Here is a 23,589-nt window from a genome sequence, read left to right as displayed (position 1 = left end):
TCCTGAAGTGTTCCAAAGGGCTTCAGGAGCTATAGTTGAAGGGTTGGACAGAATAATTAATATACTGGACAGCAATTTAGTCTGGCATGATGCAAATGAGGAACATGATAGATGACTGATAAAGATTTGGGTAGTCTAATGTCTCAAGATTTGAAAATCAGTAAAGCCACATGCCATTAGCATGCCACTTCATTGAAATATATAATTTCAAAACTGAATACTTCATTGAAATATAAAGTTTGAACCAGATGCTTTCTAGATTTCCTCTATTGTGAACATGCACAAACCTAGTGACAAGCCACATTTTATGCAATTCATAACCATGATACAATATCTATGACTATTCAGTATTTATTAGAAATCACAATAACACTGAAGAAGCAGCTACAACCTGATAACATATGTTTTTTGTTAAAATACCAAGAAAATTGCTTTAAGTTCCTGAAATGTCTAGGAATTAGACATTAACTCTCTCATGTTATGGCTTGTCATTATGAACTGCTATACAAGATGCTGCTAGCCAGCAAAAACTAGGTATTGTTCTGTTACTTGAGAGAAAATCAATAACTTATGCATCTAGAGCACTAATAGTTGGAAAGGCTTATTATACACTGATAGAAAAGGGCATGCTATCTAAAAATGTTGGCTGCCAGGAGTTCCATGATTGTATTTATGGCAAAAGCATTACAGTAGAATCATACCTGACAACAAGTTAAAGTATTCTTAGACAGTCTTCTACATAAAGCACCACTCCATACATACAATATTATGTTATCCTTATAGAAATATGTATATTATTTATAGCAGAAACCAGGAAGCTAATTCATGCTGCAAATATATAAAGCAGGAAACATCTGAATGAGCGAAAGCTGGTCTACTTGAAAGCACTTGGAAAATACTTAGAAGTGCTATGAATTATATGATGTTTACCTTTGACAGATAAGAAAGTGCAAGAGATGAAATATTATACTAGAGATTACTTAAAGCTACAGCTGCTTAATGATGTCACAATGACAAGATGGCAGAACTAGAGACTACTTAAAGCTACAGCTGTTTAATGATGTCACTATGACAAGATAGGATGATATGAGACCCCCCCTCATTCTCTCATTACTAATATTTTCCTTTCTAATATGAACTGTCATATGTTCAAGGACTGATATTTTAAATGAAAAAGTAATTATTTCTACACAGTTGTGAGTCGGTATTTTGTCAAAATACAGGAACTACAAGAAGCAATTGTGTGATATTGTCAGTTAGACAACTATGACTATGCAGATAAAATAGTTATCTCTAACAATGAGATTAGTGGCATATTTAACTCATTAGCAGAGAAGAAAGTTTCTCAAATTTTCCTCAGGCATTTACTATAACCACTTTGGTTGTTATGAAACATCTGGATGCATGCACACACTCCAAATTAAAAAACTGCTAACTTCAATGTTCCAGGAATAAAACTAAAATTATACACAGACAGTTTATCAGGAAATCAGCAGTTTATTCAAAATGCATAGGTTAAATGCTTTCACCAATAATATATTTGGACTTCATCATAACATTTATTTATCATTGTTTCCTTTCTTTTATACAACTTTAACACTCATGTGATTAAGTCATATGACTTCTCAATGTGTTGAACAAATACAGGAAACTTTATTTCAACTAACCATGACTACAAAACTACTTACAAAACAAAATTATTGTCAACACAAAAATATATGGTTGCTACACTTCCTTCATAAAACTAGAAACATGCACTTAAAATAAAAGAAAATTCAATAAATTAACATTGTAAGGATCATCAAAGTTTGCTGTCAGCCATCAAATCTTAGCAGCTCTCTGTCTTACAATAATACTTATGGTAGTTTTATTTTGTCCCAGGCTACTAGCTGCTTCTGCCCTGAGCTGACGTTTTAAATCACATTGTTCTAACATGTTCTGCCAATTGACACCCTTAACAGGAAAGTCAAATTTTTCCAGTACTAAAAATAGAAATGACCTAAAACTGAACATGTTTGTACATGGCTAGCCAATGCACTTTTAGCTTCTGCCTAATTAATACCATAAGTGTGTTGGGAAATTGTTGTCCTTGTCACTCCTGTGCTTTGGCCCAGCAATCAAGGAGCCTCAATCCTCACCAGTAACACCAGTGAGGGGCATCTCATTGAGGAGTAAAGGCTAACAAATACACACAATAAAGTACAATTTCCCTTAAGAGCACACAGAGATCACAGTCAGTCAGGGTCTGGTCATTCCCTTGCTCTCCAGGTTCCCCATAAGACTCCCCACTGGCACAGCTATAGGGTCCAGATCTCAGCCTAGCTGGGCAAGCTAAAACCTCCAGCACCCTCTCTGTCCAACCAGTGCTTCGTGTCCCTGCCCAAGTAGCTGACACATACACACACACTTTGAGATAAGAGTTTATACAACCACACAGACACTCCTGGGAAAGGCTGGCACAGGTTCTCCAGCTGTGCCGCTATTACCCAGACTATAGAGTGGTACCACCTGCCACCACCCAGCTAATATTTATCAGCTACTCAAAGGCCCTTAAATGGGTGTCCAGTTATTACTGTGCAATATTATTATCCAATTGGTAGTATAACTAAACATTCAAGGCTTATTAGAGTGACTTGGTACAGTAATCACTATAAATATGCAATGTACTTAAATTATCTCTACACAAAACAGCCACAGTTGAAAGGTTTTAAAATATTTAATAATAAATAATAAAAACACAAGACAATATGTCTTACTACACAGTGCTAGTCAAGAGTTCAGAGATCACAGAGAAATACTTAAAATAATTCAGTGCTACAGTTCTGACATCACAGAAAAACACCTAGTTTAATCTTTCTAGTTTCTAGCTATTTATAAGAGAAAACACAAGTTGATAACTTACATAAGAGCAATACAGTGCTGTGAGTTGGATGGCCAAGACAAAAATGCTTAATAATCTCTGGTTCTCTCTGTTTAAATTGAAATTGCAGTTCTGATTCACATTACATAATTTTTCGGACTTTCCTGGGGTTCCCAGGCTACACATTACATCATTCTTCACACTTCCCTGGGTTCCCAGGCTAACAGAAACTGCATTTACATTCTTAACATTTCTTTTTGTTATCTTGCAGCTGGTCAGGAAGCAGAGCAATAAAAATACATTTGCATGTTTAAATCTAGCAATTTAACTCTTGGTTAAAAAAATGAAAATAATTTCTCCATCTAGACCCTTCGGCACCACTGTCTATATCAAAGGGTCACCACATGCTCTACTTTGGTCAGTAGAAAGCACTGTTGTTTCATTTTTTTTCAGTTCCACATCTAACAGCAGTTTTTTTCCCATTTAAGACAACAAGCATGTGTCTTTTATTGATATTTACAAATTATAGAATTACCAATACAATTCTCTTTGACTAGGCTGGCAGCCTTCACATCCCCCCCCCCAAGAGAACTCAAGCTAGTTTTTCAAGTGACCCTTGAGAAATACTGCTTGAGTGGGTTAGGTCTGTCTGAGTGTACCTTACCCCATTCCCTGTCTTGAGAGCCCATCTGCATTGGCATTGCTACTCCCCACTGTGGTGCTGCACTGACATATCATATACTTGCAACCCCAGGTTCCATCTTAGCAACTTGGCATTTTTGTGGCTGGCTTTGTTTAACCCTGTTAGGGGGTTGTGATCTGTCATAACAGTGAATTTCCTTCCATACAGATAAGGATGACATTTCTGCAGTGCCCACACTATGGCTAGACATTCCTTTTCTATACCTGCATAGCATTCCTCCCTGGGTTGGAGCCTATGACTGAGATAATCCACTGGGTGCTCTTCTTCCTCTGAAGAAATCTGGCTAAGTACAGCCCCCACCCCATGGTTCGAAGCATCCACCTGCACAACAAATTTTTGCTGTAATCTGGACTGGCTAACAGAGGGGGTCCTCCCAAAGCTTTTTTAAGTGTCTGGAATGCCTGCCCACATGCTGGGTCCACACTACCTTATCTGGCCTGTTCTTCCCTGTCAGGTCTGTGAGAGGAGCAGCTATAGTACTATAACTGGGGACAAACATTCTGCAGTTCCCTGCTGTCCCTAAAAATGCCCTCACCTGATTTTTGGTAACAAGTGCAGGCCATGCCTGAATGGCTTCCACTTTGGTAGGTTCTGGCCTTATCTTATGACTCCCCACTCTATGTCCTAGGTAGGAGACCTCTGCCATACCCACCTGACATTTGCTTGGCTTAACGGTCAACCCTGCCCTCTGTAGTCTGCCCAGCACCTCCCTGACATGCTGAAGGTGCTCTGGCCAGGAATGGCTGTAGATGGCAGTATCATCTAGGTAAACAAGGGCAACCCCTCCTGCTTCTGTTAGGATGCGATCTACCAGCCTCTGGAAAGTTGCTTGGGCATTCTTCATCCCAAAAGGCATCTTTGTGAACTCATACAAGCCAAAAAGAGTCACAAAGGCTGACTTCTCTCTAGCACTGGGAGTCAAGGACACCTGCCAGCAACCCTTGGCAAGATCAATGGTTGTAAGATACTTAGCCCCACCCATCTTCTCTAGGGCCTCATCTGTCCTAGGCATGGGGTAAGCATCTGACTCTATGTGACTATTTAATTTCCTCTAGTGCACACAGAACCTGGTGCTACCATCCTTCTTTGGCACCAGCACCACTGGGGAGGCCCAGGGACTGTTGGACTCTTGAATCACCCCTAGTTCTAAAATCTCCTGTACCTCCTCCCCCAGAATTTGTTTGACTCTATCAGGCACTCGATAAGAGGCCTGCCTAATAGGCCTTTGGGTCCTGAATCCACCTGGTGCTGCCCCAGGTGGGTGCACCCTGGTTTCCCATTAAACATGTCCCCAAATTCCTGCAACACTGCTCAGATTTCTCAAACCTGGGTAGGAGATAGCTGCTAGAATATTGCTACCCCTTCTACTAAGGTGTCAGCCTGAGCCTCACTGAGGAGATCAATCCCCAGATCTCCCTCAGACTCCTCCTGCAATCCACTGCAAATGCTCAACACAAGGGCCTCCCTATCATGGTAATGTTTCATCATGTTAACATGGTACAATTTGTGCCCCTGCCTTCTGCCTAGCAGTTCGACCATGTAGTTAACATCATTTACCTTTCTTACCACATTGTAGGGTCCCTCCCAACCTGCTTGCAGCTTGTTGTGTCTGACAGGAATGAGAACTATTACCTGTTGCCCCACAGCATACTGTCAAGCTCGAGTATTCCTGTCATACCACACCTTCATCTGTTGTTGGGCTTCTGCCAGGTTCTCCTGGGCCAAGCCCATGAATTCCCTGAGCCTTGTCCTAAGGATTAGGATGTATGCCACAACAGACTCATTGTGAGCCTCACACTCACCTTCCCACTCACCTCTAATTAAATCTAGAGGTCCACTCACCCTAGGCCCATACAGCAACTCAATGGGTGAAAAACCTGAGGATTTCTGGGGAACCTCTCTGCAAGTAAACAACAGATGGGGCAAATATTTGTCCCACTCCCTCTTAAACTGATCTGCAAATACCTGTAGCATGGACTTGATTGTAGATTTAACCTCTCAACCAGACCATTAGTCTGAGGATGGCAGGGGGTGGTCTTCATGTGCTTCACCCCACAGGACTTCCACAGACAAGCCAGCAGGTCTGACATGAAATTGGCACCTCTGTCAGTCAGTATCTCTTTTGGGAAACCTACCCTGCTGAAAATCTCTAACACATCATTTGCCACCTTCTCTGCCTCAATGGAGGACAAAGCCACTGCCTCAGGGTATCGTGTAGCATAATCCACTACCACTAGGATATACATTTTCCCTGTGGAACTCGAGGTACTCAGAGGACCCACAATCTGTGGCATTCTGTGGCAATCTGGAGTATTTCTTCCTGGGCCTCCACTGAAAACAGGCTCTGTGGAACCTAGTCGGACATTCCCAGTCAACAAATGTTAAATAAATAAAAAAAAAAATAAAAAATAAACAATATTCATAGCTACCCTCTGAAATGGCTCCTCAATCACAGACAAAGGCATCAAAGCAACTCTTATTTTGTCTCCTGCCTTGTCTACCTTTTGGCACTGCTCACAGATCCTGCAGTACCCTGTTACATCTTTGGAAATTCCAGGCCAATAGATGTTCTGCATAATATGTCTCTTTGTGCATTTTATGCTCATATGACCTGCAAAGGGAATATCATGGGCTATGGCTAGAAGTGTCAGACAGTAGCCTCTGGGCACTACCAACTGCTGTAGTCTCTCACCTTCTATCCCTCCCTCAGGGGTCCACTTTCTGTACAGTAACCCTTTGTCCCATTATACAGATCCCCCCTTTCCTTGAAACTCAGGTGCTTCTCTAGCTACCTGCTTCAGGCCTTGCAGTGTAGGGTCTGAGAGCTGAGCCTGTCTCAACTGTCTCCTTGTAACCCTTCCCAGCTTCCCTTCAACAGAAAGTCTTGCATCCTCTGACAGTGATGCCTCACTATCAACCTGGACACTACTAGTCACCTCTACCTTTATAGTCACTCTGTCAAAGGGAACATTATTACCCACAAGCAGCTGTGGCTCACATTCAGTTGCACTGCTACAGAGTAGCTCCCTCCCTGAAGTAACCACCTCACCAGTCCTGGCTGCAAGTATGCAGTCTATCTGGGTCCCTCCAGGCTACCAGACCCACATGCTGGTCTCCTAGCCTGACTGTGTTTAACTGCATAAGCACATGGTACTGCCTCATCCAAATCCTTCCCTATCAGGACATCTGCAGGATGGTAGTTTAGTACCCCTGTTGTCTCAAGACAACCTATTAATGGAATTTTGTCTTTCCCACTTACTGGCTCCCTCACCTTTTGTTCCCCACCTTGCCTCCGTGGACACCTGTATGCCACATGGCCCCTCTGGTTGCATTCAAAACATTTAACCCTAGCTCCTGGATGTGTACCTGGACTAGTAGCTTCCCCTGCTACTGGCAGATTCTGTTGGGGCAGTCTGTGCTGCCCATCATGGGTTCCTTTAGACCCATCAGCAGTACTGGGGGTCCCCTTACTGTGCAGGGCTGCCCTGCTTGCCAGGTATAAGTCTCCCTTCTTTCCCAACTCATCTGAAGTAGCACATGGTCTATCAGCTAACCAGATCCTCATGTCCTCAGGCAAAGGGATAAGGGATTGTTCCCTCACCAAAAGGTCTGCCAGCCCTTCAAAAGTGGTGATCTGAGATCCACTGACCACCTATGGAAATAAGTGCTCAGTTCAGCAACATATTCACACACACTTTCATCTGCCTTGCGTCTTTGCTCACAAAACTTTTTCCTATATGTTTCAAGTGTTAGCTTAAAAACCTCTAATAGACAATTTTTTACAGCAGTATAATCAAAGCATGGAATGTCAGACATTTTAGACTATATAGTTACAGCTTTACCATGGAGTAAGGGGGTCAAGAACTGTACCCAGAGCCTTTGGTCAACACTATACTGTTTGCATACCCTCTCAAACATATGAATGAAACTATCAAAATTATCCCGCTCAAACTGTGGAAGAAATTTACTGACCTTTTCCGCTTCTGGGATCTAGTTACTCCCTTCCCCATTACCTCCATGACGCTGGGGAAGAGTCAGCATTTCTCTCTCATGCTTCCTCTGCCTCTCTTTTTCTTCGGCATCTATCTCCAAACACCTGGCCTCCAACTCAAGTCTCTTTAGTTCCAGATGGATTTTTAAGTCCTCTGCAGAAAGGTTGAACTGTCCATTCTCCAAGGATATTATATTTCCACTGCCAGTCTGATTGTCCTCCTGGTTGATGTTTTCTAATGCAGCTGTAACCAAGGATGCAATCAGGTCTGCCTTGGTCAGGTTCCCATGCACCAGTCCCCCAGCCTGGCACATCTCCGCCAGCTGGAGCCTTGTCAGCTTTCCATACTCCTCTACTGACATGCTGCCTGCTCATCCTGACTTACTAAGCTAACAAAAGAAATAAAACAATTGTGATCTGAACTCTGAGTATTCACTGTGTGGCTGATTAAGAGTACAAAACACCTTCAAAGCTCACTGTACACAAGCTACAAGAATTCACTCTACCCACACCACTACAAGTCAGTTAGTATTTGCCAACCAATTAATATGTGATGTGGATATCCCACCTCTGCCAAACAATTAATATGTAATGCCCATGCCCTGGCCCAGCAATCAAGGTACCTCAATCCTCACCACTAACACCAGTGAGGGGCACCTCATATAGGAGTAAAGGCTAACAAATAGACACAGTAAAGTGAAATTTCCCTTAAGAGCACACAGAGATCACTGTCAGTCTGAGGCTGGTTGCTCCCTTGCTCTCCAGGTCTCCCATAAGACTCCCCACTGGCACAGCTATAGGGTCCAGATCTCAGCCTAGCTGGGCAAGCTAAAACCTCCAGCACCCTCTCTGGCCTACCAATGCTTCGTGTCCCTGCCCAAGTAGCTGACACATGCACACTTTGAGATAAGAGTTTATACAACCACACAGACACTCCTGGGAAAGGCTGGCACAGGTTCTCCAGCTGTGCCCCTATTTCCCAGACTTTACGGTAGTACCACCTGCCACCACCCAGCTAATATTTATCAGCTACTCAAAGGCCCTTAAAAGGGTGTCCAATTATTACTGTGCAATATTATTATCCAATTGGTAGTATAACTAAACAGTCAAGGCTTATTAGAGTGACTTGGTACAGTAATCACTATAACTATGCAATGTACTCTAGAGCTTAAATTATCTCTACACAAAACAGCCACAGTTGAAAGGTTTTAAAATATTTAATAGTAAATAAAAACACAAGACAATACTTTTTACTACACAGTGCTAGTCAAGAGGTCAGAGATCACAGAGAAATACTTAAAATAATTCAGTACTACAGTTCTGACATCACAGAAAACACTTAGTCTAATCTTTCTAGTTTCTAGCTATTTCTAAGAGAAAACATAAGTCTAAGATAACTTACATAAGAGCAAGACAGTGCTGTCAGTTGGATGGTTAAGACAAAAATGCTTAAAAATCTCTGGTTCTCTGTTTAAATTGAAATTGCAGTTCTGATTCACATTACATCATTCCTGAGGTTCCCAGGCTACACATTACATCATTCTTCACACTTCCCTGGGTTCCGAGGCTAACAGAAACTGCATTTACATTCTTAACATCTCCTTTTGTTATCTTGCAGCTGGTCAGGAAGCAAAGCAATAAAAATACATTTGCGTGTTTAAATCTAGCAATTTAACTCTTGGTTAAAACAATAGAAACAATTTCTTCATCTAGACCCTTTGGCACCACTGTCTACATCAAAGGATCACCACATGCTTTACTTTGGTCAGTAGAGAGCACTGTTGTTTCATTTTTTTTCAGTTCCACATTTAACAGCATTTTTTTTTCCATTTAAGACAACAAGCCTGTGTCTTACATTGATATTTACAAATTATAGAATTATCAATACAATTCTCTCTGGCTAGGCTGGCAGCCTTCATAGTCCTTAATCTTTTTTTCCTGTTCTTTCCTATAAAACAGCCTCACAGGAATTACAGCAGGCAAGGCATACTATTACAGTTAAATTTGACAGTGTGTCTCTATTGATTTAATGTTTGTATTACTGTGCCCTTTTTGTTCACATTAATAAAAGAGTACTTGTTACATCGCCAGACATGGGTGTAGCAGTAGAAGTCCTACCCATTTCAGTGCCTCAACATGTATACTGTCAAATATATTTAACAAGTTAAAATTTCATTTTATATATAAATGGGGGCCATCCCTGTGATAACAATGGGTATAACTAAGTGGGTAAGAAATCCTCAAAGCTTTCTAACAATCTCTTTAATTCTGTGGCTATTAAGTGTATATGCCAACACCAATACTTTTTTAAAATAGTGGTTTCTTTTATCATTCAATCCACTGTTAGAAATTCAATGTGGTGTCTCGACCTTTAAGACTGGTTGAAATTTTGTTTTACTTGTCTTTGCGATCTCCTGGGATGTCTGCTCTATTAAACATTCTGGATATTCTCTTCCTATAAGTACATATTTTAGTTTTGCATTTCCACAATATAACTATTATTGTCTGACACCAATCTAGAACTTCTAATCATCTGACATTTCAATAAACATTTTTATCTGGTCTAATGGGTGGCAACTTGTAAACTTAAAAAAAAAAGAATTACTATATTTTGGTTTTATATATGACCTTGAAGATATAATTGCTTTATTGCCCTTAAAACCCTGCAACTCTCTTTTTGTGCGGTCTTGCACACAGAGCAGCATCAGGCAGCGCCGCTTAAACAGGTTTAAAGTATTCCTGGCTCCACAAAGTCTGCTCTTCATGTTTTCCCTTAAAACTGCTCTAAATCTCAAAATAAGCACTCTATTTTCATTCTAAAGCCCTGCACTTGCTCGTATAAGTAATCTCATAGGTAAACACAAATAAACTTAAGCACTACATCCTCTTATACTCCTTTTAAGCACTTGCTCCCTATTGGTTCTTTCTGATCAGTCAGTAAGTAGTCCCCTATATTATTCAGGCATGTCCAAAGGTCAGTTTCAGGTTTACTGTCCAGTCCAGCTGGTGAATCTGGGAATCTTGAGGCAATGTTACAACTGCCTTATGTATACAGACCACCCTCTCCTCCTCCCAACAAGCTCAAATATATGTGAGAGATGCATCTATATAGCCAAACTGGAGGCTAAGCTCTCTCAACCCAGTACTGGCACAGCCTGTCGGGAGGAGAAGGTAACCACACACACCACAAATCCAGTCTCACATAGATCAGCAAACCAAACACATAAACACACAAAAACATACTCGGAGGCTCTAAATAAAAATCTGCCTAAGCAGCAGAGACCTCGAAAGCAGACATCCAAGCAACCCCTACCACAAAACCATACCCATGTAGCACATAGCTCACAAAGTCAGTGTGCCACACAGTCACAGCCCATAAGGCTAAACAACACACCTAATACACTTGTAATAGGTGACACTATTGTCAGACACACTGACGTTCCACTCACCAGGCTGAAAATGGAGAAGGTTACTGTAATTTGCCTGTCGGGTGTCAGGATCCACCACATAACACAAGCACTCAGGTCACTCCAAAGCAAGTACAAATATGACTCCATCATTGTCCATGCTGGTGTGAATGACCTGAGATCTACCTCCCTGGACTACATGAAAAAAGACGTAGAGGAGCTCTTTGATCATGTAGCCCAGGCCGGTATGACCCTGACCTTGAGTAGCATCTTACCCTCACCAAGAATGATGCCACAGTATAAAGACAAAATTATCAATTTTAACAATTGGCTAAAGTATTGGTGTCATTCAAAGGGGATCCAGTGTCTGTCAACCTGGAATGACATGCTCGGCAAGCCACATTGCTTCACTAGTGACGGCTTGCACCTGTCACCCCTGGGTTTTCAAATACTGGCAAAGGCTCTTGCCTCCCCCATAGTGCCTTTTTTAGGCAAGGCTCAAAAGACAAACCTACATCCATAGACAACACAAATAAAAAAAAACTAAGGGTAATGCTGCTCAACGCCAGAAATCAAAACCTCAAGATGCACGCACTTGAGACTCTCCTCAGTATGGAGCATATCGATGTCTGTGCAGTAACAGAAACCTGGTTCAAGGCTCCCAAGAGCACCCCAGCACTAGCAGGTTATACTTCATACCATGCGTTCCAGCCCCAAAACTCAGACCGAACCACAAGAGGAGGGGGGGTATCCATATTTATCAAAGATACCCACACCTCCAGGTTAGTGACACTGCAAGAAGCATCGGAGACCATCCATGTGCAACTAACAGTGGGCAAAACTGCCTTTCACTTTGTAGTCTGCTACAGATCACCCTCCCAAGCACAGGAACCTCACTCGGCTTTCCTGAGAATGAAGGTCTCTCCAAACACCATTATATTGGGTGACTTCAACTACCCAAACATTGATTGGGAAAACTACTCAAGCCCAAACACCCTCACTCAATGGTTCCTAGAATTTATAAACTCAAATGCTATGGAACAGCTGGTCACCACTCCCACAAGAGCGGAAAACATATTGGATCTGGTCATCACCAACATGGGGTCTCTATGTTCCACAAGTGTTGCAACCTCTGCGAGTACGGCAGCTGCAAGGTCCCAAGAGAAACAGTAATCCAAACAAAAAACAAGGACCAGCATATAAGGCACCTTATTGTAACATAGAATACTTTAATAAAAGTATTTTGGTTGTTTTGTCAGACCGGTGTTGGCTAATTCAATACAGAGCCTTCATCAATGAAGTTACAATAATGTGCCTTGTATGCTGGTCCTTGTTTTTTTTTTTTTTTTGGGGTCTGTATGTTCCACACCAGAAGTATACCCCTCATTGGTAATAACAGACCATAAACAGTTTCACTGGACATCCATATTCCATCCCCACCCCTAGCCAAGGAATCCACCGTGAAGAACTTCTCAAATGCAAACTTCACACTTCTCAAAACCGAGGTGGAATCCTTCAAAGCCCCCTGGCCAGTGGAAAATACGGCCCAAAATGCAGAATCCTTTACAAAAGCATTCTATGGACACCCACAGGAATGCACAGAGTATGCTATCGCAAATAAAACCAAGGCTCACTCCTCCAAAGGCAGGAGACCTGTCTGGTGGACCCCGGCCATAAATAAGCTATACAACAGAAGGAGAAAGCTACTACATGATAGAGCAAAATCCCAAAAAGGGAAGGCATCTCTGATCAGTACTAGTAAGAAACTATGATCCCTCATAAAATCATCTAAGGCCAGCTTCGAAAGAAAAATTGCACAAGACACTAAAGATAATCACAAGGTCTTCTTTAGGTATGTAAGAAACCTGGGAGGCAACTCCCAGATATGCTCTGAGTTAGTGCAAAATGACAAAAAATACACTGAACCCACAGACATTGCCAACATCCTGGCAGAAAGGTTCAGTGCAAACTTCTCCCCCAAAAGAGCAAATGTCTATCCCAACAGAGTGTAGCCTTCCTGAGATCACAGATGCACAGGTGAGAGTTGCCCTCTCCAAAGCAAAAAACACAGCATCAATGGGACCAGACAGTGTCTCGGGCTGAGTCTTACATGAGCTCCAAGAAGAACTAAACCCTCATATAAAGTCACTGTTCAATCTCAGCCTTACTACAGGATATGTACCCAAGGAATGGCGTACAGCAACAGTGGTCTCACTCCACAAAGGTGGTGCCACAACAGACCCCAGAAACTATCGCCCTATAAGTGTGACTAGCCTGGTCTGCAAAGCTATGGAGCGTATCATCATGGAAATCATAAACAAAGACATTGGGAACCTCCAGACACTGGATCCTACCCAATTCAGCTTTGTTAATGGCAGATCTTGCCTGTTGAACCTGGTAGACTTCTTTGAAACAGTTACCAAAGCCATAGATGAAGGGAAGGTAGTCCACACGGCCTACCTGGACCTCGCAAAAGCCTTTGACACAATACCCCACTCAGGCATCATAAATAAGCTCACCGGCTTAAATATCAACCTCTGTGTCACAACATGGGTTACAAACTGGCTAAGGGATAGAACCCACATGGTCAGAATAGCAGGTGCCATGTCAGACTCTAAACCAGTTACAAGTGGCATCCCACAAGGCTCAGTCCTGAGACCTCTCTTGTTCAGTATATATTTCTCCGAGGTACAGGCTAACACGGGTGGACTATGGCTGACCAAATTTGCAGATGACTGCAAACTGGGTGCCGTAATCAACTCTCTGTCTGATGCAAGCATCCTCCAAAAGGGTCTCACAGAGATGAATAACTGGTGCCAGAGCCATGGCCTAAAGCTAATTGCCAAAATGTGCATAGTCATCTCCTTTGGGAAAAACAAAGTGCCCACAAATTATCACATAGGTGGTAATCCACTAAGTACGGAAGAAGTAATTAGGGACTTGGGGACCCAAGTAGACAGCAATCTCCTTTGACAATCATGTTGCCAAAGTGGTTAGAAAGACCTTCTATATAGCCCACCTTATCACAAAAGGGTTCACATCTAGATCAAGAGAGGTCATTGTGCCCCTCTACTCATCACTTATCAGGCCCATAATTGAATACAATGCCCCATTTGAGATGTGCCTTACCCGACACCTGCAGCAACTGGAAAGACCCCAACAGTATCTCACCAAGAGGATCAAGGGGCTCAAACAGATGGCCTATGCAGTTCGGCTAAAGAAACTCCAGCTCTACTCAGTTGCATACCGCCTACTCAGAGGCAATCTGTGTCTGATGTATAAGGCCATGTCCAACCCAGAATTAACGGACATGCTTCACCTCAGGAAATCCAAATCCCTTAGAGCTACACGCTTCAGGGACTTGAACCTCAGCACAGAAATAAATAGGACATGCTGGAGGGACAGATTCATATTCCAGAGGCTCCCCTCACTCTGGAACAAAATCCCAATCCATGTTAGGCAGAGCTCCTCACTGACTCTCTTCAAGAGAAATCTTGACGAATGGATGGGAGATCGTAAGTTTACCCCTGGGATCTCTTCTGTGTCCCTGCTTGACAGAGGTACAGTAAACTAACCTTAAAAGGGCTACCTTCTGTGACCTACTATACAGAGGCACAGTCAACTAAATAAATGAATAATAATAAACTAAATAAATGCCCTATGGCGGATAGCCTAGTATCAACCTATGAACCTAAGAACCTATGAACCTTAATTAATCTAACAGCCAAGTAGTGTAGAGTCTCTTTGACAAACATGGGCACATCTAAAAATGTGTAATGCTTTAAAAGTAGGAAAGAAACTCAGCAAATTATGCTCTTATCCTTGCCAAATAAAATATATAATATAGAAATCTTTAATAAGCAGTTAAAAAAAGTAAAACAATCATCCTTGAATATAAATTTTTTCCCACTAGCAGAGGACCAGGTTGACCTTGACTCGGCACAAGCTGCCCTTATTGCTGTACTGTTCTTCTGCTTATATTATTCTCCAGACATGAATATAAAATTGTTGCACAAAATAATTTCTCAAGCACTCAAATCCAGTTGTGTTGGGTATCACAGAAAATAATGTTTTAACAAATGTTTACAAAATAAAAAGTGTACCCTCAAAACTTCCATTCCCTCACATGCTCTAGAAAGTTCCAAGAGTCCCTTAAAAGTATGGTCACAATGAGGATACATATTTTTCAACATACCAAGTATAACTTTTGCTAATAGTTTTACTTCAAACATGTCACAACGACAATGTGCCTCAATGGTGGGGACATCACACTGGAATGAACCTTTGAGATTCCAAAGGTAGGTGTAGAGTGAAGTGGTCCACTTTCAAATTATAGAACAGCTGGGGTACAATAAATGTATTAAACATAAGACTGACTAAGATTATGGCTATTTTCCTGTAAACAACTTTATTGCATTTCTGGACACAACTTCATAAGAGTTTTCTTCAGTTAATCTTGTCATCATTCTTTCCTGCATATTCCCAACATTACGTGGTGCTGCGGTAGCGTTGTCACCTCACAGCAAGATGTTGTTGCGTTCGATTCTCAGCTAGAGTGTCTTCTGTGGGAGTCATACGTGAATGGGCATGCCTTCATTGAAGGTTGTGCATCAGGGCTGGTAACTAGGCACGTAAAAATCTACTACCAAACATTAGCAGACCGGAGTTCAGCTGTGGCGACCTCTAACCGGGATAAGCCGAAAGACACAACAACATAATAACTGTTCTAATGATTTCTAGAGTATGTAATCACTTTAATGGCATCTTGTTTGAGCAAAAGTTAATAACCTAACTAATGTCTTTGGAAATTCACAATACCCTGTATAAAGTCATGAAATAAAAGCAAGCAAAGCTCCATGAAGTTGACTGTAGAGGACATGAGCCCCACATCATCTAGGTCTATTGTTTTGCCTGTTTTGATTCTTACCTTTCATGGAATTGGGTCTCAGCTGAAGAACATCTCAGGTAAATAAAATATATTTAAATCTCTGTTATACATTTCATTTTATATCCTTCATTAATTTGGCCTGCTAATTTCATTCATTATATTCTATTCTAAATTCTGTCTTTACTATTGCCTTTTGATGGAGTCTATCAGTGATTAGGACTTACAACTGGATTCCATACACTTTGCTCAGTGCAAACTGGATGAGGTTATAGCTTGATTTAATTCAACTCACCTATGCTAAACCCCCAGATTACTGTTTTCCATAGGAAATGTTAATTTATTTTTATTTTACATGTGTTTACTGGGTATTTCACTGATCACAACTGACCATTTGTTACTACTTCCTGGGTAAAATAATTCACAAAGAAGAAGAAAAAAGTGAACAAAGAGGCAACAAGCTGTACATATTAAAAACAGAACAGAAAGCAACACAGAAAGCAACAATGTATCACAAATTGTACAGTAACAATTAATAAATGTAGCAACAATTATGAAACAATTGCAGATTTTACAATTTTACCTCTCTAATTCCAGTAAATCATTGAAAATCACTGATATGTTTCTCAAGAATGTGTCAGCATTGATTTCTTCATTTTAACTGAACTTCCTTTCCTTGTGCTGGTAAAAGTTTGGAATTGGCATATATAAGTTTATAGAATGGGGGTTTGCCCCAAAATGGGGGGTAGAGGAGGCTTGCCCCCACTCAAAAATATATACATTTAAAATTTTTGGTTGACTTCCAGGCCAGATTCACTGAGTTTTAAGTAGATAATTCATAAGTTAATCATAGCCAGTATTTGATTAACTGGCTATGATTAACTTATGAATGGTGGTGGTGCTGTGGTAGCATTGTCGCCTCACAGTTAGATGTTGCCCATTCGATTCTCAGTTAGAGCGTCTTCTGTGTGTCAATATGCATGAATGGGTGTTCCTTCGTTGAAGGTTGTGCGTTAGGCCCGGCAAGCCAGCACGTGAAAGCCTACTCCCAATCATTAGCGGACCGGAGTTCTGCTGTGGTGACCCCTAACCGGGAAAAGCCGAAAGACACAAAAAATCATAGCCAGTATTTGAAATAAAGCAATGATGCATGCCTGTGGATAGATTATGTTATCAGGAATTTGCCTGATTATGACACAGAAACTCAGTGGATTTTATTCTCAGGTTAGGTAAGAAAAGTCTCACATTGTACCTTACCATAGATTTTTTCATGATGCTGTTGTTGCCTTATCCTGTTTAAACATGGAAGGGGAAGTAAATTTCCACATCCCTCCATGCCACCCCACTTGTGCTATTGTTGTTCATGCAAAACTTGTGGGTTTTATTACCCACATAACTGGGATACTGTATTTTTTTTTAAGTCCACACTGCCTTAAGTTTTTTAAAAAGGGTTTCTTTTATTTTCTATTATAGCAAAAGCTCCAGAAATGCATATAAGTTTACTTTGTTATACTGACATCTGTTAAATGTGTTATAGTTCTGTGAAAGAAGAAGGAATGATTTTAAATAGAACCACCAGTTATTTTTATTTCATATTATGGTGGCAATATCCTGCCCTATTTTTTTTTAATTTCTAATCATTGAAATTGTCAAACAGATATTTTTACTTATTTACGTTTACTACAGCTATGCTTACGTTATACTATACTGAAAGCGAGTAAAGGATGTACATTTATGGGAACAATGATGGTTTCTGAAGTGAAAGCATGAGTATTTGCTTGCACTTCAATAATGAGCATCCTGCAAGGAGATAGAAAAAGGATTTGATTCCACTTTGAATGACTGGAATCTGCAGACTTCCATAACTAATGTGGGATTACTCCCCCCATGCCATAACATCCATTATGAGGCAATCAGCAGCAGAGTCTCAGGGTAAGAACGGTTTTACAGTCTTTCTAGCATGACTCCTAACACTGAAAGTAATGTATGGTGGTACTGCAGGCAGTATGAGAAAAACTACATAACCAAAACAAAAGGAAAACTCAGTTAAAGACAAAAAAAAAAAAAGCTGCTCCTTTCCAAGAGCTCTGTCCAAATGTTATACTATGCTTTAATATTGCTACACACTCAAGTGTACTGGCTTGCACTGCATTTAAAGTATATTACTGGTACCAGAATGTCTGCTCTTCAATTTTCCTTTAGATCTTGCTAGATCTCTTCTGTCTTGTACTTTAATTAGCTTATTTTCCTAGCACTTCATCAGGCTTTTTTTAGCAAATATTGTAGCACATATAAGTGCTATCAGCACTAGATGTCCTATAAGGAAACAGCTCCAACACTTAGTAATGATGACCATCCCTCCTGGCATGTCTAAAGTCAGTTTACTGTGTTTCTCCTATTAACCTGGTGAACTTGGGCATTCTGAGGCAGTGTAGCAACTGTTCATGTACACAGTCAACCCTCTCCTCTCACCTCCCAACACTCAGACTTGGGAGAGATGTGCTTATATATCAAAATTGGAATCTGTGCACTCTCCAGCCAAGACCAGAATAACTGGTCAAGAGGAGAATGTCAACAACTGCACCACACCACACCACATGGAACATATAACCCTCCAGAACAATAAAAGGAAAAAGAATAAAAGGATTTTGCTTCACGTTTGATGTAATTTCTTCCTTAATTGCTGTGGTGGAGTATTGTTCCTGTTATTTCGTTGAGGATCCTTGGTTTGGTGTCCTGGTGTTTTGCTTTAACCCTCCAGAACACCCACAATCGCAGCCCTCACATAAAAACACAAACCACACACCCACCTTTGCAGAGTCTCTCAAAAGAAATCTACCCAAACAGCAGAGACCTCTGTCAAAGGAAAAATATACTTTAAAAATGATCAAAACACGGTAGGTTCAGGTTAAAGCACTTTAATCTTGCAGCAGGGAGAGAAAATGTGCTAATACAGAGTTTGTCTAACTAGAAACAGGAAATGCTTACATTTTTATACACTTTCTAATAAGACATTGCCTACCAAGCTGACGTAGTGAATCACAAGTTTTGTCATCATCGTTTAGTAATAATTATTTTCACAATATTCTGCTGATTTATCAATTTTTGTGAGAAACTTCCTAAGGAAAACAACGTGGCCTTGGCTACCACTGGTTAGATACATGCAATGTTACCATTCAAGGTACTATGGCTAATTCAAGCACAAAGCAAGCAGTTCATTTCTCTAACAATCCTTTGTCTACACTATCTCTAAACTTCTGAAGCTGCACATGTTCTCATACTTCGAACAGAGCTGATTGTTTAAAATCATTACATTTACAGGATATAGCATTGTTCATTCATTCTCTCCTGACCTAGCAGATAACCACCTGCTTCTCAAGTGCATTTCCAAAAGGCATAAACATGAATATTGCTGTGCTAGCAATTACTAGGTCAGAGGGCATCTTGCAAGTTTCATAAAGCACACTGCAGTTTCAAAAAGCATCTTTTCAGTTTCATATGAAACTCAACTATATATAAAACAGTGCATATAAAATAGAATGAAAAACGTGTTAACTTATTTGGTTTCTAATTAGCACTAAGCATACACACATTAATACATATTTTTCTGACATTTCCCCCCTGTTAATACTTTTTAATTCTATTTTCAAAAAGAGTAAACAGTTTACTTCTTTTCCTAACCTCTTCCATTTAGGATTTGCAGTTAAGAAAGTCATTCAGTTTAAAACTTTATGAAAGTGTTTCAAATTCTAACAGTTCTTCAAATTCAGTACTTTGATACATAGTCTCAGAAACTGATATATCTATAAATTCTTTGATTAATTTTTTCATGCAGGGGATACCACAACAAATACAAGCTCCTATCAGGAGCAAACCCACACAAATGGCAATCAAGATGTTCATTAGGATGGAACCCCACCCCCCAAACAAATTCTGGAAAAAGTCCGTCAGAGGGTTTGGGCCTGGCTTGGTCATGGCCGACACTTGCTGTATCACCTCAAGGTGGTCATTAATTTCGTGCTGATGATCTGGTATATACACACAGCACTCTTCTTTGATTAAAGTGCACGTACCATCCCTCACCACTAGGGTGAAGTAAAGAGCCATTCGGTTCTGGAGCACTACAGTTCTCATAGCATTCAGTTCATCAGTTATCAGTTCAAGAGCAGAAAAGGTTGCATTACTTATTACTTCGAGAAGTTTAGACAGTTTTCACAGCTCCCAAATTGATTTAACTGTGCCATATGTGGGTAATATGCCTGCCCACGATATGACAGCATCACTCAAGTCCATGTGCGTCAGTTTGGTACCCACAGTATGATGGTCTTTCCAGCCCGCCTTGATCTGTCCCACTGGATTTTCAGGCTTTTTGATAGCTTTCTTGCCACATCTCAGGCATTTTGAATATTTCCCTGAGGCAAGACTGCAGTGTGTCGTATGGCCGGGACCAGGTACCCCAAAAAACAACTACCAAACCAATTCTCAGGTAACCATTTATATGCTTTTTTACCACACACAAAATAACAATCTTCTACCTTAGTAGTCACTTTGTTATGAAATGGCTGCCCTGCATGAAACATTTTCCTATCTATTACAGATAGTTGTTTAAAAAGTACAGGATTACGTTGCACTTGGTCAATAGTCTTATGCATGGACTCAAGAAATGAGTCATAGTTTGAACTACAAGTTCCACCCATGTTGCTTGCTTTAGTATAACATTTATAATGTACAGTCACATTACACTTGCTCCAACCCACTTGAATTGTGTCATTTGTATAAAAACATACAATTCCCTTTTGTGTCACAGGCAAATACAGCGCTACCTTATCATATGCTTTAATAGATACTGTGTCATAAACCAGATTTTCCCAGGTCTCATTGACCCCTAGGGGGATAGCAGTCATTAATAACCCCCCATATGCTGTTGGTATGGCTGTGCAGATCCAGCAGTTTGAAACATTAAAAGTCTCAGCATACACACGTGTAATTGCCTGATAAGTGTTGAAGTTTGGGTGCCAGTCTATGTTTGGCTCATCACGTTTAATCAGTTCAACTTTTGTGGCAGGAAAAAGGAAAGGCCACAACAAAAAGAACAATGTTATCAGTATAGCTACCAGAATAATCATGCAAGTTTTCTGAGGTTGTTCAGTGTCTCTATTTGCTCTATACCTGGTCATTTTGTTCTTGTTGTACAACAGTAGCAAGGTTTTTGTCCAATTCAAAGTTCTTAACCAGTTTACAGTGTGTCAAATGAATCCAGGATGCTCGCTCCACGATCTTGACTGCAGTGGGTGTCGACAGTAGTACCTGGTACGGCCCTTCCCACTTCGGAGAACTCCAGTTTTTTCTCTTCACTATCTTCACCCAGACTCAGGTGCCTGGGGCTACTGCTGCTTCCGATGGTTTTGTTTGCTCTTTATCTGAAACAGAATTTAACTGCAAAAGTTTGTTATTCAAAAATCGTCTCATATACCCTGCAAGTGAACTGTCAGCCTCCTGCTCTGCAGACATGAGAGGTTTCCATTGAGGTGTATAATATGCCCTCCCAAACAGAATTTCAAAAGGAGTTAACCTTTTGCATTTGGAACAGTTCTCATGCTCAACAGTGCCAGAGGCAGACAGTGCACCCAGTTCTTTTGTGTCTCACTAATCAATTTTCTAAGTTTATTCTTCAACACCCCATTATGCCTCTCTACTAATCCTGCAGATTGGAGGTGGTATGCACAATGGTTTTTCAGCGATATCCCGAAATAGCGACTAAGTTGTTGTATAGTTTGATTTACAAAGTGTGTGCCATTGTCACTATAAATCTTTTCCGGTATGCCAAATCTAGGAATGATTTCTTTAACAAGGACTTTTGCAACAGTAGCTGCATCTGGATTTTTAGTTGGAAAAGCTTCCACCCATTTGGAAAACATATCTATAATGACAAGGCAGTACTTCTTATTTTCGCATTTGTTCAGTTCTATAAAATCCATACAAATAGTATGAAATGGATATGGTGGTATAGGGAAACTCCCTTGCTTAGGTTTCAATGCCCCTTGTGCATGATGCTTGTTACAAACATGGCATGCTGCACAAAAATTTGTTGTGTAATTAGTAAATCCATACGTTGTAAACACTCGATTCACTAACTGTACCATCCCCCCTGTTGAGACATGGCTCTGCCCATGGCTCAACAAAGCTGCATATCTAAACAAGTTAGATGGTAAGATTGGTTTCTTTTCTTTGGAGATATACAGTCCCTTTTCAAGGATTGCTCCTCGTTTTATCCACTTTTGTTTTTCTACATTTGTAGTAAGTGTCTGCATTGTTTTTAACATTTCTAAATCTGGAATCTCAGATGGTTGTAATTCCTCACTCAAAAGAAAAACTTCTGAAGCTGAAGTTGCTTGTTTTGCAGCTGTATCAGCCCTCGTATTACCTTTTGAAATTCTATCCTGTTGCTTGGTATGAGCTACGCATTTGCAAATAGCTACTTTCTGAGGTAACTGAATAGAGTCTAACAAATCTAAAATAAATTGCGCATGGTTAATTGGTTTACCAGTAGATGTTATCATTCCTCTATTTTTCCACTGCTCAAAAACATGTACAGTAGAAAAAGCATACTGGCTGTTAGTAAAAATTTTTACTTTCTTACCTTTTGCTAAGGTACATGCCCTCGTCAAGGCAATCAATTCTGCTGCTTGTGCAGATAAGTTGTGTGGTAATGACTTCGCTTCTAAAATCTCGGTCTCAGAAACTACTGCATACCCCCACTAGATTCTGTCCTGTAGGACCCCTTCTGCATGAGCCGTCCACATAGTATGTTACCTCGGTATCATCCAAGGGAACATCTGCAAGGTCTTTTCTAGGTAGTGTCTTTTGCTCAATCTCTTGCGGGCAGCAGTGTGGTTTGCCATCTGCAGGGGTTGGGAGCAAGGTTGACAGATTCAAAGTTGTGCATCGTTCAATTGTCATATGAGGTTGGCGCAACAGTATAGTCATACTGGAAAGATGTCTAGCAGGAGAAAGATATGCTACTTTTTCTTGCAGTAAAATAATCGCGACTGCATGAGGCACTCTCAATGTGAGAGGGTAGAACAATACTACTGAGGCTGAAGCCTGCACTGCCATTGCAGCTGTGACTACTGCTTGTACACAATGGGGCAAGGATCGCGCCACTGGTTCTAACTGTGATGAATAGTAAGCTATGGGGCATTGTTTGTCCCCATGTTGTTGTGTTAACACTGATGTCATATAACCTTGCTTACAGTCTACAGTTTGGAAAAATCGCTTATGATAGTTTGGTAATCCTAAAACTAAGGAAGAAGCTATCAGTTGTTTCAGTTTACAGAAAGCTGATTCTGCTTCTGGTGTCCACTGTAATAAAGCCTGTGCTGCCATTGGCTTTTTGAATATCAAATTAGTCAGCGGAGCAGACTCCAAAGCATAGTTTGGTATCTAACTCCGACAAAAGTTAGTAGTTCCCAGGAAAGACATAATTTCCTTCTTGGTAGTTGGTCTAGGTTCTTGTAATATTGCTGTTTTTCTGTCTTCATCTAATATTCTACCTTCTTTGGATATTACATATCCCAGGTATTTAACCTGTTTTTTCCAAAGTTGCAGTTTGTTTTTGTTTACCTTGTGTCCTTGAGTAGCTAAAAATTGTAATAATGCTATAGTATCCTCTCTGCATTCTTGCTGGGTGGGGGCTGCCAGCAGAATGTCGTCTACATAAAGTAGAATCTGACTACCTTTCAG

Source organism: Protopterus annectens, chromosome 1.part1 (assembly GCF_019279795.1).
Source record: "Protopterus annectens isolate FY-2018-M chromosome 1.part1, PAN1.0, whole genome shotgun sequence".
Taxonomy (NCBI): domain Eukaryota; kingdom Metazoa; phylum Chordata; order Ceratodontiformes; family Protopteridae; genus Protopterus; species Protopterus annectens.
Note: the sequence above shows the minus strand (reverse complement) of the source record.